This window comes from Colobus angolensis, unplaced genomic scaffold (genome assembly GCF_000951035.1).
Source record: "Colobus angolensis palliatus isolate OR3802 unplaced genomic scaffold, Cang.pa_1.0 Scaffold36, whole genome shotgun sequence".
Classification (NCBI taxonomy): domain Eukaryota; kingdom Metazoa; phylum Chordata; class Mammalia; order Primates; family Cercopithecidae; genus Colobus; species Colobus angolensis.
In genome coordinates, this window is record NW_012116932.1 from 5,483,673 (window position 1) to 5,498,804 (window position 15,132).

A 15,132-nucleotide genomic window follows, 5' to 3' on the forward strand; every position below is an offset into this window, starting at 1 on the left:
TCTACTTCCTCCCATCGCTGCCTCCTAGGTACTAATGGTTCAGACTTTCATTTCCTCTAGCAAGTTGTATCTCCAAAGGGATCTAAGGAAGCTCTACGCTGCGTCCTTAGGTATCTAGGCTATAAACACAGGGAGTCTTGTCCCTGGTGTCCCTCCTGATTTAAGTGTACAGCTCTCGACATGGGCAGTTATATGTGGGACCCGTTCCCCATCACCCTTGCCAGGGCCCCAAGTTTGTAAATGGCTAAGAGAAGAGAGAGACAGAGAGGAGAGACAGAGAGATAGAGAGGAGAGACAGAGCGATAGAGAGGAGAAAGAGGCAGAGAGACAAAAAGGGAGTCAAAGAGAGAAAGAGAAAGATAGAAATAGTAAAAAAAAAAAAAAAAAAAAAAAAAAAAAAAAAAAATGTGTCCTATTCCTTTAAAAGCCAGGGTAAACTTAAACCTATAATTGATAATTGAAGGTCTTCTCCATGACCCTATAACACTCCAATACTACCTTGTTGTCAGTGTAAACAAGGATGTAGCCTGAAAACACTGAGACCACTGACGACCTGTAGCCTTCCTATCAAAAATCCTTAACCCAGTAACCCACAGATGGCCCAAATGCATTCAGTCTGTAGCAGCAACTGCTTTGCTAACAGAAGAAAGTAGAAAAGTAACTTTTAGAGGAAACCTCATTGTGAGCACATTTCACCAGTTCAGAATTATTCTAAGTCAAAAAATCAAAAAGGTAGCTTACTAACTCAAAAATCTAAAAGTATGGGGCTATTGTGTTAGAAAAAGGTGATTTAACATTAACCACTGAAAATTCCCTTAACCCAGCAGGTTTCCTAACAGGGGATTTAAATCTTAATTACCATACAAAGATCCGACCACACCTAGGAGGAACTCCCTTCAGGACAGGTGACTGAGAAAAACCCACAATGGGTATTCAGTAATTGATAGGGAGACTCTTGTGGAAGCAGAGACAGGAGAATTGCCTAATAATTGATCTGCTCAAACGTTGGAGCTGTTTACATTCAGCCAAGCCTTAAAGTACTTACAGAATAAAAAAACTCTATCTCAATCCTGACTCAAAAAGTTACCCACACCCTCTCTGAAATGAATTTGCATAAGAACTGTTTATGGGAATGCACCTTGATGGGGCAGCTGGGTTGTTAGGAAATACTCAGGAACCCAGCCCAGCTCTAGGACTCACCCCTGAGCACAAAGGCAATGTTGGACGAGTTGGTAAAGGACCATTAGAATCCAGCAGCCCAGACCCCTTTCTTTGTGGTCAAGAAAGGTGGGAAAACAGGTGCAGGACTGCGACATCGGTGAGCGTAACTAATCCGATAAGCAGAGGTCCATGGGTGGTTACGCACCCTGGAAAGGAATAAGCATTGGGACCATAGAGGACGCTCTAGGACTAATGCTCGTCGGAAAATGACTAGGGGTGCTGACATCCCTATGTTCTTTTTTCAGATGGGAAACGTTCCCCCCAAGGCAAAAACGCCCCTAAGATGTATTCTGGAGAATTAGGACCAATCTGATCCTCAGACACTAAGAAAGAAACAACATATTCTTCTGCAGTACCGCCTGGCCACAATATCCTCTTCAAGGGGGAGAAACCTGGCCTCCTGAGGAAAGCATAAATTATAACACCATCTTACAGCAAGACCTTTTTGTAGAAAAGAAGGCAAATGGAGTGAAGTGCCATATGTACAAACTTTCTTTTCATTAAGAGACAACTCGCAATTATGTCAAAAGTGTGATTTATGCCCTACAGGAAGCCTCAGAGTCAACCTCCCTACCCCGGCATCCCTCCCGACTCCTTCCCCAACTAATAAGGAGCCCCCTTCAACCCAAACGGTCCAAAAGGAGGTAGACAAAGGGGTAAACAATGAACCAAAGCATGCCAATATTCCCCGATTATGCCCCCTCCAAGCAGTAGAAGGAGGAGAATTCAGCCCAGCCAGAGTGCATGTACCTTTTTCTCTCTCAGACTTAAAGCAAATTAAAATAGACCTAGGTAAATTCTCAGATAACCCTAATGGCTAAAGTGATGTTTTACAAGGGTTAGGGCAATCCTTTGATCTGACATGGAGAGAAATAATGTTACTGCTAAATCAGACAGTAACCCCAAATGAGAGACAGGATGACAACAGAGGAAAGAACAATTCCCCACAGGCCAGCAGGCAGTTCCCATTGTAGACCGTCACTGGGACACAGGATCCGAACATGGAAATTGGTGCTGCAGACATTTGCTAACTTGCATGCCAGAAGGACTAAGGAAAACTAGAAAGAAGCCTATGAATTATCAAACGATGTCCACTGTAACACAGGGAAAGGAAGAAAATCCCACTGCCTTTCTGGAGAGACTAAGGGAGGCATTGAGGAAGCATACCTCCCTGTCACCTGACTCTATTGAAGGCCAACTAACCTTAAAGGATAAGTTTATCACTCAGTCAGCTGCAGACATTAGAAAAAAATTTCGAAAGTCCGTCTTAGGCCTGGAGCAAAACTTGGAAACCCTATTGAACTTGGCAACCTCGGTTTTTTATAACAGAGATCAGGAGGAGCAGGCAGAATGGGACAAACAGGATAAAGAAAGGCCACCGCTTTAGTCATGGCCCTCAGACAAGCAGACTTTGGAGGCTCTGGAAAGGGGAAAACCTGGGCAAATCGAATGCCTAATAGAGCTTGCTTCCAGTGTGGTCTATAAGGACACTTTAAAAAAGATTGTCCAAATAGAAATAAGCCACCTCAGCACTATTCACAATAGCAAAGACTTGGAACCAACCCAAATGTCCATCAACGACAGACTGGATTAAGAAAATGTGGCACATATACACCATGGAATACTATGCAGCCATAAAAAAGGATGAGTTCATGTCCTTTGTAGGGACATGGATATGAAGCTGGAAACCATCATTCTCAGCAAACTGTCACAAGGACAAAAAAACCAAACACTGCATGTTCTCACTCATAGATGAGAATTGAACAATGAGAACACTAGGACACAGGAAGGGGAACATCACACACCGGAGCCTATTGTGGGGTTGGGGGAGGGGGAAGGGATAGCATTAGGAGATATACCTAATGTAAATGATGAGTTAATGAGTGCAGCACACCAACATGGCACATGTATACATATGTAACAAACCTGCACGTTGTGCACATGTACCCTAGAACTTAAAGCGTAAAAATAAAATAAAATACTTTAGAACAAAACACACAAACAAAATATTATGTAAATTTTCAAAAGCTGTATTGGCTCATAATTGCCCATGTGTAGAAGATAACTTGTCAGTTTTGATCATCCAAACTCCATTTACCATTTCAAATAGAACCACCATTTTCTTTCTTACTCCCTAGTAAATGATCTATACTTCCACAATTGGATTCTGTCTTCTGGGGATTTAAATATGGAAACTGTTATGCAAGGACAGAAGAAACACCACTGCTCGTACAAAGTGGCAGCATCCAGTCCGTGTTGTTATGGATCTCTTCCTGGAATTTCTGATTCTTGGGTCCCCAAAATGCCTTGATTGCAATTAATTTTTAAACCTTGCTCTCTAACCTTTTCAGTAATTCTATAACGCCCTTAGGTTTCCAACAAATTCACTTATGGTTTAAGTTAGCCAAAAATGAGTTTCACTTGCTTGGAAAGATCCGAACTGATACAGATATTGGTACAAAAATGAGAACGGATAATATCTAGGGAACTGCAGGGTGTTTGGGACTGTGCTGTTGAGACAGGGTAGAAGAGAAATACTTTCCATTAATATATGCATATATGATTCCAGGAAAAAAAATTTGGAGTCTTATGACAAAATAGTCAATTAAATATGTACTTATTATGATCTAGAACAATGTCTTACTGAGAGTAAGTTTCAGGAGGAAAAAGTTGTGGGTACCATAAAATATTTTGAAGAGCACAAGAAATGTAAGTACCCCTCTGGTAGGGTGGCTGATTTCTATGACATTGCAAAAGAATGGCAGGCTTAAAACCCCAAAGTACCAAATTAAAACATGAACTGATGCGCATGAAAAAGTAGGAATTCAACTGATTCTGTAGTTTAGCAACGTATGGCCTAACTCTTTGCTTTTTGTTTGTGGCCATAAGGCAATGAGCACAAAATCGGTACTCTTAAGAGGGAAAGTGAAACAGGAAGGAATGACTCACTGCACCGTCTCCTATGAGGCACTCTACACCGTCATTACCTAAGGAAGAAATTTTATTATTTGGAAGTTGCTCTTCTTCCTTGGCTTTCAAAAAAAAAAAAAAGCTGTTGTTTCCTTGCCTGAGGAGGCTCCCTTATATGTGGTCATTATTCCTTTTCCGCCTTAAATCATTGTCATTAAACCAGTAACTAGAACCAGACTCAAGAATGCCACGGTGTATGTGTAAAATCAAACTTGTATAGAGAAGACTAACAAACCAAAAGAATGGCAAGAATTTGCTGGTTTATACTGTTATAAATCTGCTATTTTGGCCTTTGAGAGTACATGACCAAGGATGGCAAGGTAAATTTAGATTGGTCTGAATTTCTCAAAATCCAGGTACTTTCCAAAAAAATATACCTACCATATGTCTTCTGAAACACCAAGTATGTTCCTAAACTTTGTTAGTATTTTTTAATGAACCTAGACTTAACATTAAAATTTTCTAAAGAAATGTGACATTCCAGAAATCCTATGGCATACAGGCCAGAATTCAAAGGAATTTAAAAATAATAAAAATGGAGTTTTGCTTTAAAAAAAAAAATTAATAAGCTGTCCCCTCGTCCATACCCCTTATGTCACGGGAATCACTGGAAGGCCCACTGCCCCGGGGACGAAGGTCCTGAGTCAGAACCACTAACCAGATGATCCAGCAGCACGACTGAGGGTGCCCGGGGCAAGCGCCAGCCCATGCTCTCACCCTCACAGAGCCCCGTGTATGCTTGACCATTGAGGGCCAGGAGGTTAACTGTCTTCTGGACACTGGCGCGGCCTTCTCAGTCTTACTCTCCTGTCCTGGACAACTTCCCCAGATCTGTCATTATCCAAAGGGTCCTAGGACAGCCAGTCACTGTCTGGTTGTAACTGGGGAACAACTTAGTGGCTGATATTTCTCCCAGCCACTAAGTTGTGACTGTAGAACTTTACTCTTTCACATGCTTTTCTAATTATGCCTGAAAGCCCCACTCCCTTGTTAGGGAGAGACATTCTAGCAAAAGCAGAGGCCATTATACACCTGAACATAGGAGAAGGAACACCCATTTGTTGTCCCCTGCTTGAGGAAGGAATTAATCCTGAAGTCTGGGCAAGAGAAGGACAATATGGACGAGCAAAGAACGCCCGTCCTGTTCAAGTTAAACTAAAGGATTCCACCTCCTTTCCCCACCAAAGCAGTACCCCTTAGACCCAAGGCTCAACAAGGACTCCAAAAAATTGTTAAGGACCTAAAAGCCCAAGGCCTAGTAAAACCAAGCAATAGCCCTTGCAATACTCCAATCTTAGGAGTACAGAAACCCAACGGACAGTGGAGGTTATTGCAGGATCTCAGGATTATCAATGAGGCCATTGTACCCCTATACCCAGCTGTACCTAACTTTCACACTCTGCTTTCCCAAACACCAGAGGAAGCAGAGTGGTTTACAGTCCTGGACCTTAAGGATGCCTTTTTCTGCATCCCCGTACATCCTGACTCTCAATTCTTGTTTGCTTTTGAAGATCCTTTGAACCCAACATCTCAACTCACCTGGACTGTTTTACCCCAAGGGTTCAGGGATAGCCCCCATCTATTTGACCAGGCATTAGCCCAAGACTTGAGCCAGTTCTCATACCTGGACACTCTTGTCCTTTGGTACATGGATGATTTACTTTTAGCCGCCTGTTCAGAAACCTTATGCCATTAAGCCACCCAAGTGCTCTTAAACTTCCTCACCACCTATGGCTACAAGGTTTCCAAACCAAAGACTCAGCTCTGCTTACAGCAGGTTAAATACTTAGGGCTAAAATTATCCCAGGTCACCAGGGCCTCAGTGAGGAACGTATCCAGCCTATACTGGCTTATCCTCATCCCAAAACCCTAAAGCAAATAAGAGGGTTCCTTGGCATAACAGGCTTCTGCCGAATATGGATTCCCAGGTACGGTGAAATAGCCAGACCATTATATACACTAATTAAGGAAACTCAAAAAGCCAATACCCATTTAGTAAGATGGACACCTGAAGCAGAAGCAGCTTTCCAGACCCTAAAGAAGGCCCTAACTCAAGCCCCAGTGTTAAGCTTGCCAACGGGGCAAGATTTTTCTTAATACGTCACAGAAAAAACAGGAATAGCTCTAGGAGTCCTTACACAGGTCCAAGGGACGAGCTTGCAACCCGTGGCATACCTGAGTAAGGAAACTGATGTAGTGGCAAAGGGTTGGCCTCGTGGCTTACGGGTAGTGGCGGCAGTAGCAGTCTTAGTATCTGAAGCAGTTAAAATAATATAAGGAAGAGATCTTACTGTGTGGACATCTGATGATGTGAACAGCATGCTCACTGCTAAAGGAGACTCGTGGCTGTTAGACAACCGTTTACTTGAATATCAGGCTCTATTACTTGAAGGGCCAGTGCTGTGACTGCACACTTTTGCAACTCTTAATCCAGTCACATTTCTTCTAGACAAGGAAGAAAAGATAGAACATAACTGTCAACAGGTGATTGCTCAAACTTATGCCGCTCGAGGGGACCTTTCAGAGGTTCCCTTGACTGATCCCGACCTCAACTTGTATACTGATGGAAGTTCCTTTGTAGAAAAAGGACTTCGAAAAGCAGGGTGTGCAGTGGTCAGTGATAATGGAATACTTGAAAGTAATCCCCTCACTCCAGGAACTAGTGCTCAGCTGGAAAAACTAATAGCCCTCACTTGGGCACTAAAATTTGGAGAAGGAAAAAGGGTAAATCCATATACAGACTCTAAGTATGCTTACCTAGTCCTCCATGCCCACGCAGCAATATGGAGAGAAAGGGAATTCGTAACTTCTGAGGGAACACTTATCAAACATCAGGAAGCTATTAGCAGATTATTATTGGTGATACAGAAACCTGAAGAGGTGGCAGTCTTCCACTGCCAGGGTCATCAGAAAGGAAAGGAAAGGGAAATAGAAGGGAACCACCAAGCAGATATTGAAGCCAAAAGAACCACAAGGCAGGACCCTCCATTAGAAATGCTTATAGAAGGACCCCTAGTATGGGGCAATCCTCTCCGGGAAACCAAGCCCCGGTACTCAACAGGAGAAATAGAATAGGGAACCTCACGAGGACATAGTTTCCTCCCCTCAGGATGGCTAGCCACCGAAGAAGGAAAAACACTTTTGCCTGCAGCTAACCAATGAAAATTACTTGAAATCCTTCACCAAACCTTTCATTTAGGCATTGATAGCACCCATCAGATGGCCAGATTATTGTTTACTGGACCAGATCTTTTTAAAACTATCAAGCAGATAGTCAGAGCCTGTAAAGTGTGCCAAAGAAATAATCCCCTACATTGCGGGCCATACATTTCAATCCCTGTCTCTTGTTAAGTTTGTCTCTTCCAGAATCGAAGCTGTAAAACTACAAATTGCTCTTCAAATGGAGCCCCAGATGCAGTCCACGACTAAGACCTACTGTGGACCCCCGGACCGGCCCGCTAGCCCACGCTCCGATGTTGATGATATGGAAGGCACCCCTCCCGAGGAAATCTCAACTGCACAACCCCTACTTCACCCCAGTTCAGCAGGAAGCAGTTAGAGCAGTCGTGGGCCAACCTCCCCAACAGCCCTTGGGTTTTCCTGTTGAGAGGGGGACTGAGAGACAGGACTAGCTGGATTTCCTAGGCCAACTAAGAATCCCTAAGCCTAGCTGGGAAGGTGACCGCTTCCACCTTTAAACACGGGGCTTGCAACTTAGCTCACACCCGACCAATCAGATAGTAAAGAGAGCTCACTAAAATGCTAATTAGGCAAAAACGGGAGGTAAAGAAATAGCCAATCATCTATCGCCTGAGAGCACAGTGGGAGGGACAGTGATCGGGATATAAACCCAGGCATTCGAGCCAGCAACAGCTACCCCTTTTGGTCCCCTCCCTTCGTATGGGAGCTCTGTTTTCACTCGATAAAATCTTGCAACTGCACACTCTACTGGTCCATGTTTGTTACCCCTCGAGCTGAGCTTTCACTTGCCGTCCACCACTGCTGTTTGTCGCAGTCGCAGACCCACCGCTGACTTCTGCCCCTCCGGATCCGGCAGGGTGTCTGCTGTGCTCCTGATCCAGTGAGGTGCCCATTGCCGCTCCGGATTGGGCTAAAGGTTTGCCATTGTTCCTGCACGGCTAAGTGCCTGGGTTCGTCCTAATCGAACTGAACACTAGTAGCTGGGTTCCACGGTTCTCTTCTGTGACCCACGGCTTCCAATAGACCTATAATACTCACTGCATGGCCCAAGATTCCATTCCCTAGAATCCTTGAGGCCAAGAACCCCAGGTTAGAGAAGAAGAGGCTTGCTGCCATCTTGGAAGCAGCCCGCCACCATCTTGGGAGCTCTGGGAGCAAGGACCCTCTGGTAACATCAGGACAACGAATCACAGTGTGGGACCCTGGATTGGACCTCAGACCAGGAAAAGAACGTTAGTGGGAGAATTGGCCAAGTTCAAGTTAGGTCTACAGATTATGTAATAGTATTGTGTCAGTGTTAATTTTCTGGGTTAGATAAGTAAGATGCCAACATTAGGGGAAGCTGGGTGTAGAAGGAATGGGAAGTCTGTGTTCATGTTTTTGCAATTTTTTTTTTTTTGTAGAGCTAAAGTCACACTCTGTCACCCAGGTTGGATTGCAGTGGCACAATCATAGCTCACTGCAGCTGAACTCCTGGGCTCAGGCGCTCCTTCTGTCTCAGCCTTCAGAGAAGCTATGTCTGTAGGTGTGTGCCACCATGCAGGGCTAATTTTTTTTTATTTTTTGTAGAGATGAGGTCTCACTTTGTTGCTTAGGATGGTCTTGAACTTCTGGCCTCAAGTGATCCTCCCATGTTGGTCTCCCAAAGTTCTGGAATTACTGGCATGAGCCACCGTGCCCAGCCTCACAACTTTTGTTAAAACCCTAAAATCATTTCAAACGAAGACGATTTTTAAAAACTGGAAACTTTAAAAGATACCATTTATAATATTGAAATATAGATTAGGAACAGTCTAACAAAATGTGTACAAGACACCCATTAGGATGACTATTATTAATTTTTTTAAAGAAAAGGAAACAAATGTTGGTGAGGATGTGGAGAAATTGGAACCCTTTGTATTGGATGTAAAATGGTGTAGCCACTATGGAAAACAGTATGATGGTCCCTAAAATAATTAAAAATAGAAGTACCATTTGATCCAACAGTCTACTTCTGGGTATATACACGAAAGAATTAAAAGCAGGAGCTCAAACAGATTTGTACATCCATATTCACAGCAGCATTGCTCACAATAGACAAAAGGTAGAAACAACACAAATGTCCATGGATGGATGAATGGATAAAGAAAATGTGGTATATACATACAATGAAATATGAATCAGCCTTAAAAATGAATAGAATTATAATACACGTTACAGTGTGAATGAACCTTGAAAACATTCTGCTAAGTGAAATAGCAAATCATAAAAGGACATGTATGATTGCACTTTTATGAGGTACCTAGTCAAATTCATAGACACAGAAAGTAGAATGGTGGTTACCAGGGACTGAGGGAGGAGGAAAAGGGGAGTTATTATTTAGTAGGTACAGAATTTCAGTTTGGGAAAATAGTTCCAGAGATGGATGGTAGTGAAGGTTGCACAATGATGTGAATTACTTAATGCCACTGAACTGTACACTTAACAATGGTTAAGATGATAAATTTTGTGTTGTGTATATATTACCACATTTTTTAAAATGGTTTAAAAATATATGCAAGACCTGTGTGTAAAATAATGATAAAATGTACAGAAATATGTGAAGAAAGAAAAGTAAATGTAGAGCTATCTCATGGTCATGAATAAAAGTTGTCAATTCTTCTCCATATTGATCTGTAGATTTCATACAACCCTACTCAAAATCCAGAACGTATTTTTTATAAAATTATTTTTGACAAGATGATTCTAAAATGTATATTGAAGGACAAAGGGTATAAATACCTAAGAAAATTTTGAAGAATAATAAGAATGATGTGCCCTGCGAATTATCAAAATTTATTATAAAGTTATATGAATGAATGAGAATGTGCCAACATAGAAATAGCTAATAGAAAGCCCAGAAATACATCCATGCAAACATAAAGTTTTGATATCTGAGAGGGGAGTGGCAGGATAGGTCAGTAAATGGAAAAATAAATTAAAATTAGGTTCCTCATATCATAAACAAAAATGCCAGCCCTGTTAAGGCCTTAAATTTCAATAATAACACTTTTAATAGAAAATATAAGGGAATCTATTTCTGACTTTCAGGTGAGGAAGGATTTCCTAATCAAGACACAAAAACTATGCTGTTTTGTGCTAACCATAAAATTTTAAATTTATAAATTTGACTACAGGTATGTAAGAATGTATAAATTGTAGTATATGTATACAGTGAAATACAGTATAGCAATATTAAGCTTACAGTCAAATTTAGCAATATAGCAGTTTTAAGCAGACAAAACTTAAAAATGAAAATCTTAAAGTAGAAAAAAACGACACAACTGGAAGGAGATATTTGCACACACACACACACACACACATCTATATCTGAAAAAGGACTAGGATCAAGAATATGTAAACAGTATGTACAGAACCACAAATCAGGCCGGGCACGGTGGCTCACGCCTGTAATCTCAGCACTTTGGGAGGCTGAGGTGGGTGGAATCACCTGAGGTCAGGAATTCGACACCACCCTGGTCAACGTGGTGAAACCCAGTCTCTACTAAAAATACAAAAATTAGCCAGGTGTGGTGGCACGCGTGTGTAATCCCAGTTACTTGGGAGGCTGAGGCAGGAGAATTGCTCAAACCCAGGAGGCGGAGGTTGCAGTGAGCCAAGGTGGTGCCATTGCACTTCAGCTTGGGCGACAGAGCAAGACTCCGTCTAAAGAACAAAAATGGGCCAAAGACCTAACAGGCATTTTATGAAGAGGAAACTCGTGTAGCCTACAAACATGTGAAGATGCTCAACCTCTTTAATAATGAGGGAAATGCAAATCAAGACCATTGTAGGATATTTATACATTCATTTGATTGACAAACCTTGAGAAGTTTTTTGTTTTTTCTTTTTTGTTTTGAGACAGAGTTTCACTCTTGTTACCCAGGCTGGAGTGCAATGGCGCAGCACAATCTCGGCTCACTGCAAACTTCTGTCTCCCAGGTTCAAGCAATTCTCCTGCCTCAGCCTCCCAAGTAGCTGGGATTACAGGCACGAGCCACCATGCCTGGCTAATTTTGTATTTTTAGTAGAGATGGGGTTTCTCCATGTTGGTCAGGCTGGCCTGAAACTCCCAGACTCAGGTGATCTGCCCAACTCCGCCTCCCAAAGTGCTGGGATTATAGGCGTGAGCCATCACGCCTGGCCAACTTGAGAAGTTTGATAATACCAAGTGGTGGAGAAAACTACCTTGCATACATTCCTGGCAGAATTATTCACCGACCCACTTTGGAAAACAATTTGGCATTGTCTTATAAAGTTGAATATCCAGATACCTTATGACCCAACAATGCTACACCCAGCTATATACTCTAGGGAGCCATTTGTACATATGATCCAGGAAATAAGCACCAAAATGCTCATGACACTTTTCAAATGTGAAAAAAGAGCCCAAATGCACATCAATGAAAGAATGTGTAAATTGTAGTAGATTTATATAATGAAACACAACATAGCAGTGAAAATGAAGAAGCTTCAGCTCCATCCATTAACCTGTATGAGTCTCAAAAACATGATGTTTAGTGAAAAAAGCAAGTCTCAGAAAACTTATGCTCTTTTTACACAGTTTGGAAACAAGCAAGAGTAAAGAAATAATTTCAGTGTATCATGCAATGAAACTATAGATTTTTTTTAACAACAAGGATGAAATTCAGGAAACCATCTCTGAGGGGAGACAGAGGGATGATGTCAAGGAAGAGGTGGACTGAAATCATTAGAGATGTTCTGGCGCTTTGGGTGGGTGATAGATTCACACGTGTCTGTTTTTATTTTAAAACAATATTGTAACCAAGGACTCTCTCCTGAAATATCCACTCCTGCTCTTCCTGCAGGGCCCCTCCCCTCTGCTGGAGACTGATAAAGGCAGCAGTCCCCCACTGTGATGGGAGGGTATCCCCTGTTTAGTGAACTTCTGCCTGCTACTACTTGCTCTTAGTATTTTCCACAGCCAAAAGCCATCTTCACATTGATCATATTAATGGCTGCAGGATCCTTAAGGTGCTGTTTACTTCGTGGTAGCTACTGAGCACCAGGGCTGTTTCTCACCACTTCCTCACTATCCCAGACCACTTTTCTGTACACAGTAATGTGCAGAGGGCTCTCTTTGTTCCCTGGGCTAAGGTCTAAGAAGTAGGACTGTTTATATGGCTCTTGTAACATAGGCTCATAGTGTCCTCCAGAAAGAGCAACCCATTTCAGAGTCCACAACAGTTCATGAGGTGTCTGTTTCCTTACAGTCCCACCAGAAAGGTTGGGTCTTATAATTGTATTGCTTTTTGGTCATTTTGTAGTATGATGAGACCCTTTGTCTCTGTTCTTGTGATTTTTTTTTTCTTTGGCAGGAGGCTGATCACCCACATTGTCAGGCCAGGTGTCCTTGAAGGGGACATTCTCCCATGTATTCTCACATTTCCTACACTCTGGTCCTTTGTCTCGCGGGAACTTGCTCCCTAAGCACTGCAGAAGACACTGAGGCATATTGTAATGATTAACGGAGGCATCCTTTCTAAGTTCTTCCTCTCGTTTCTGCCAAGATCCCTGCAGATTCCCAGCATTCTGGGAAAGTTTCTCCAGAGAATTCTTTAGAGGACAGGCCTTGGCTGGGACACCAGAGGCCCTTGCCTGGCTGGGAATAGCACTGTGGTGGGCCTAGAGGGCGGGGATCTGTGAGGAGGCTGAGCTGCATATGCCACATCTATCCCTCTTAGACTGACCCTGGAGGAGTGGCCCAGCCTGGCCACCAGCCCCCATGGGGTCCTCACCTGGGCATGTTACCAAGCTGCCATGCTAGCCCTAGTCATGGGCTAGGGCCACTTTCAGAAGCCACCACAAGCCCTTCACTCTACTATTGGACAGGGTGGACAGGGATGGAGAAGAGCTCACTGTCTGCTTGGGGAGAAATCCCCTTTCCCTCTTGGGCCCCTAGTTTTCTACCAGTCACACTAGTGGGCTGCCTCCTTTTCAGACTGCGACTGCTGTTTCACAATCCAGGGAAGAGGTCTCCAGCTCACCATCCATGGGACAAATCCAGCCTGCAGACACATTTCCCTTGGCTAGCCCATTTGGTGCCTCACTGTATCTTGGAATGTGATTTAACTGCCAAAAGATGATTTCACATAAATGCAACATTTTCTTTTTGAAGTTTGGTCAATAGGACAGCATTCCCATCTGGCAACAATTAGCAAACCTGAGCAGGGGCCCCTCCTTTAGACTGAGAGTTTGCTCTGTTTTTTGTTGTTGTTGTTGTTTGTTTGTTTGTTTGTTTTTGAGACAGAGTCTTGCTCTGTCACCCAGGCTGGAATGTAGTGGTAAGATCTCGGCTTACTGCACCCTCTGCTTCCTGGGTTCAAGTGATTCTCCTGCCTTAGCCTCCTGAGTAGCTGGTACTATAGGTGCACGCCACCATGCCTGGCTAATTTTTGTATTTTTAGTAGAAATGGGATTTCAGCCACTGTACCTGGCTCCCGCTACTTCTGATTTGTGCATGCAGGAGGCCCAGCAGGGTCTGGCACCATTTGCCCTTTTCACTTGTCTTTGCCTCCTGCCTGGCCCCAAGTTCGGGATCCCTTATCCCAGCAGAATTTGGGGTACATAAGAGGCAGGGAACACAGAGGGGGAGCGTGCTCAGATGTGTGTGTGCTGGGAGGTCGGGGAGGCTGCATAAGCACCCCCCAGAGGGATCTATGCCTAATTCTCAGAACTCGTAAATATGTTTCCTATATGGCAAGTGCGGGTTAAAGTTGCAGATGAAGTTAAGGTTACTACTTAGCTGACTTTAAAATAGATTATCCTGGATTGTCCGGGTAGGTCCTATTAATCCCAGGATCCTTAAATTCATAAGACCCAAAGAAACGCAGCTTGATAAAGATTTGGGCAGCCCTCGGTGGCTTTGAAGATGCGAGGGGTCCCAGAGCCAAGGAATGCAGGAGGCTCTAGAAGCTGGAAAAGGCAAGGAAGGAAATGAACTCTGCCCTAGAGCCTCCAGAAAGGAAGGCAACCCTTCTGACACCTTGATCTTAGCCTGCTGAGGCCCATGTGTTCTTCTGACCCCCAAAACCGTAAGGTAATAAGTCTCTGCTGTTTCAAGCCACTAAGTGTGGCCATTTGTTATAGCAGCGATAGGAAACCAATACAGGATGTATGTGTGTAAGGTTGGAGAGGGCGGAGGTGGATAAAGGAGACTTTCCAGGGACGGAGGGAGGGAGGGAGAAAGCCTCCGCTCTCCTCTCAGAGATGTGGCTTCTGGACCAGAGCCATCTGTACCAGTCTCCCTCTGCAGGGACCGCTTCAGCATCCCCCAGCACCACCTGATACCCCAAGGCCCTGGAGCACTCACTCCCTCTACCCTTCCCAAAGGTCCTCTGCCAGGTGGACAGACCCCAGGCAATTGGCTGTCAATGTGCCAGAGAGGTAACTGAGGCCTGGGAGAGGCATAGCCAAGAGCAGCACTCCAGCTGCCGCAGGAGATGGCCAGACGCCACACCTGAGAACTCACGCTTTCTGAGAGGGCAGCCCGCTCCTTCCACAGACTCCCCACAGCCAAACAGGCCCAGGCAGGCTCCTGTCCACACCTGTGCTGAGAACGTGGCCGCGCAATTGCCAGGTGTCATCATAATTTCCACCCTCCACACCCTCCCAGCCCTGCCTCCCTGGAGGCAGGACCACAAGCCAAAGCCAGGGCCCACCTGACCACAATCCAGGCCCAGCCAGATCCTTGGAAGCAGA

The 15,132-nt window shown here is 43.9% G+C and overlaps 1 protein-coding gene across 1 annotated transcript in view; it reads right to left on the reverse strand.

Moving 5' to 3' along the window:
* SLC22A14 (solute carrier family 22, member 14) overlaps positions 1-15,132 on the reverse strand; it is a 37,232-nt gene extending 22,100 nt beyond the window's left edge. Inside the window, exon 1 of the mRNA XM_011953315.1 lies at positions 15,093-15,132. The gene's annotated coding sequence lies outside the window, so the exon portion shown is untranslated. The remainder of the gene's footprint in view (positions 1-15,092) is intronic.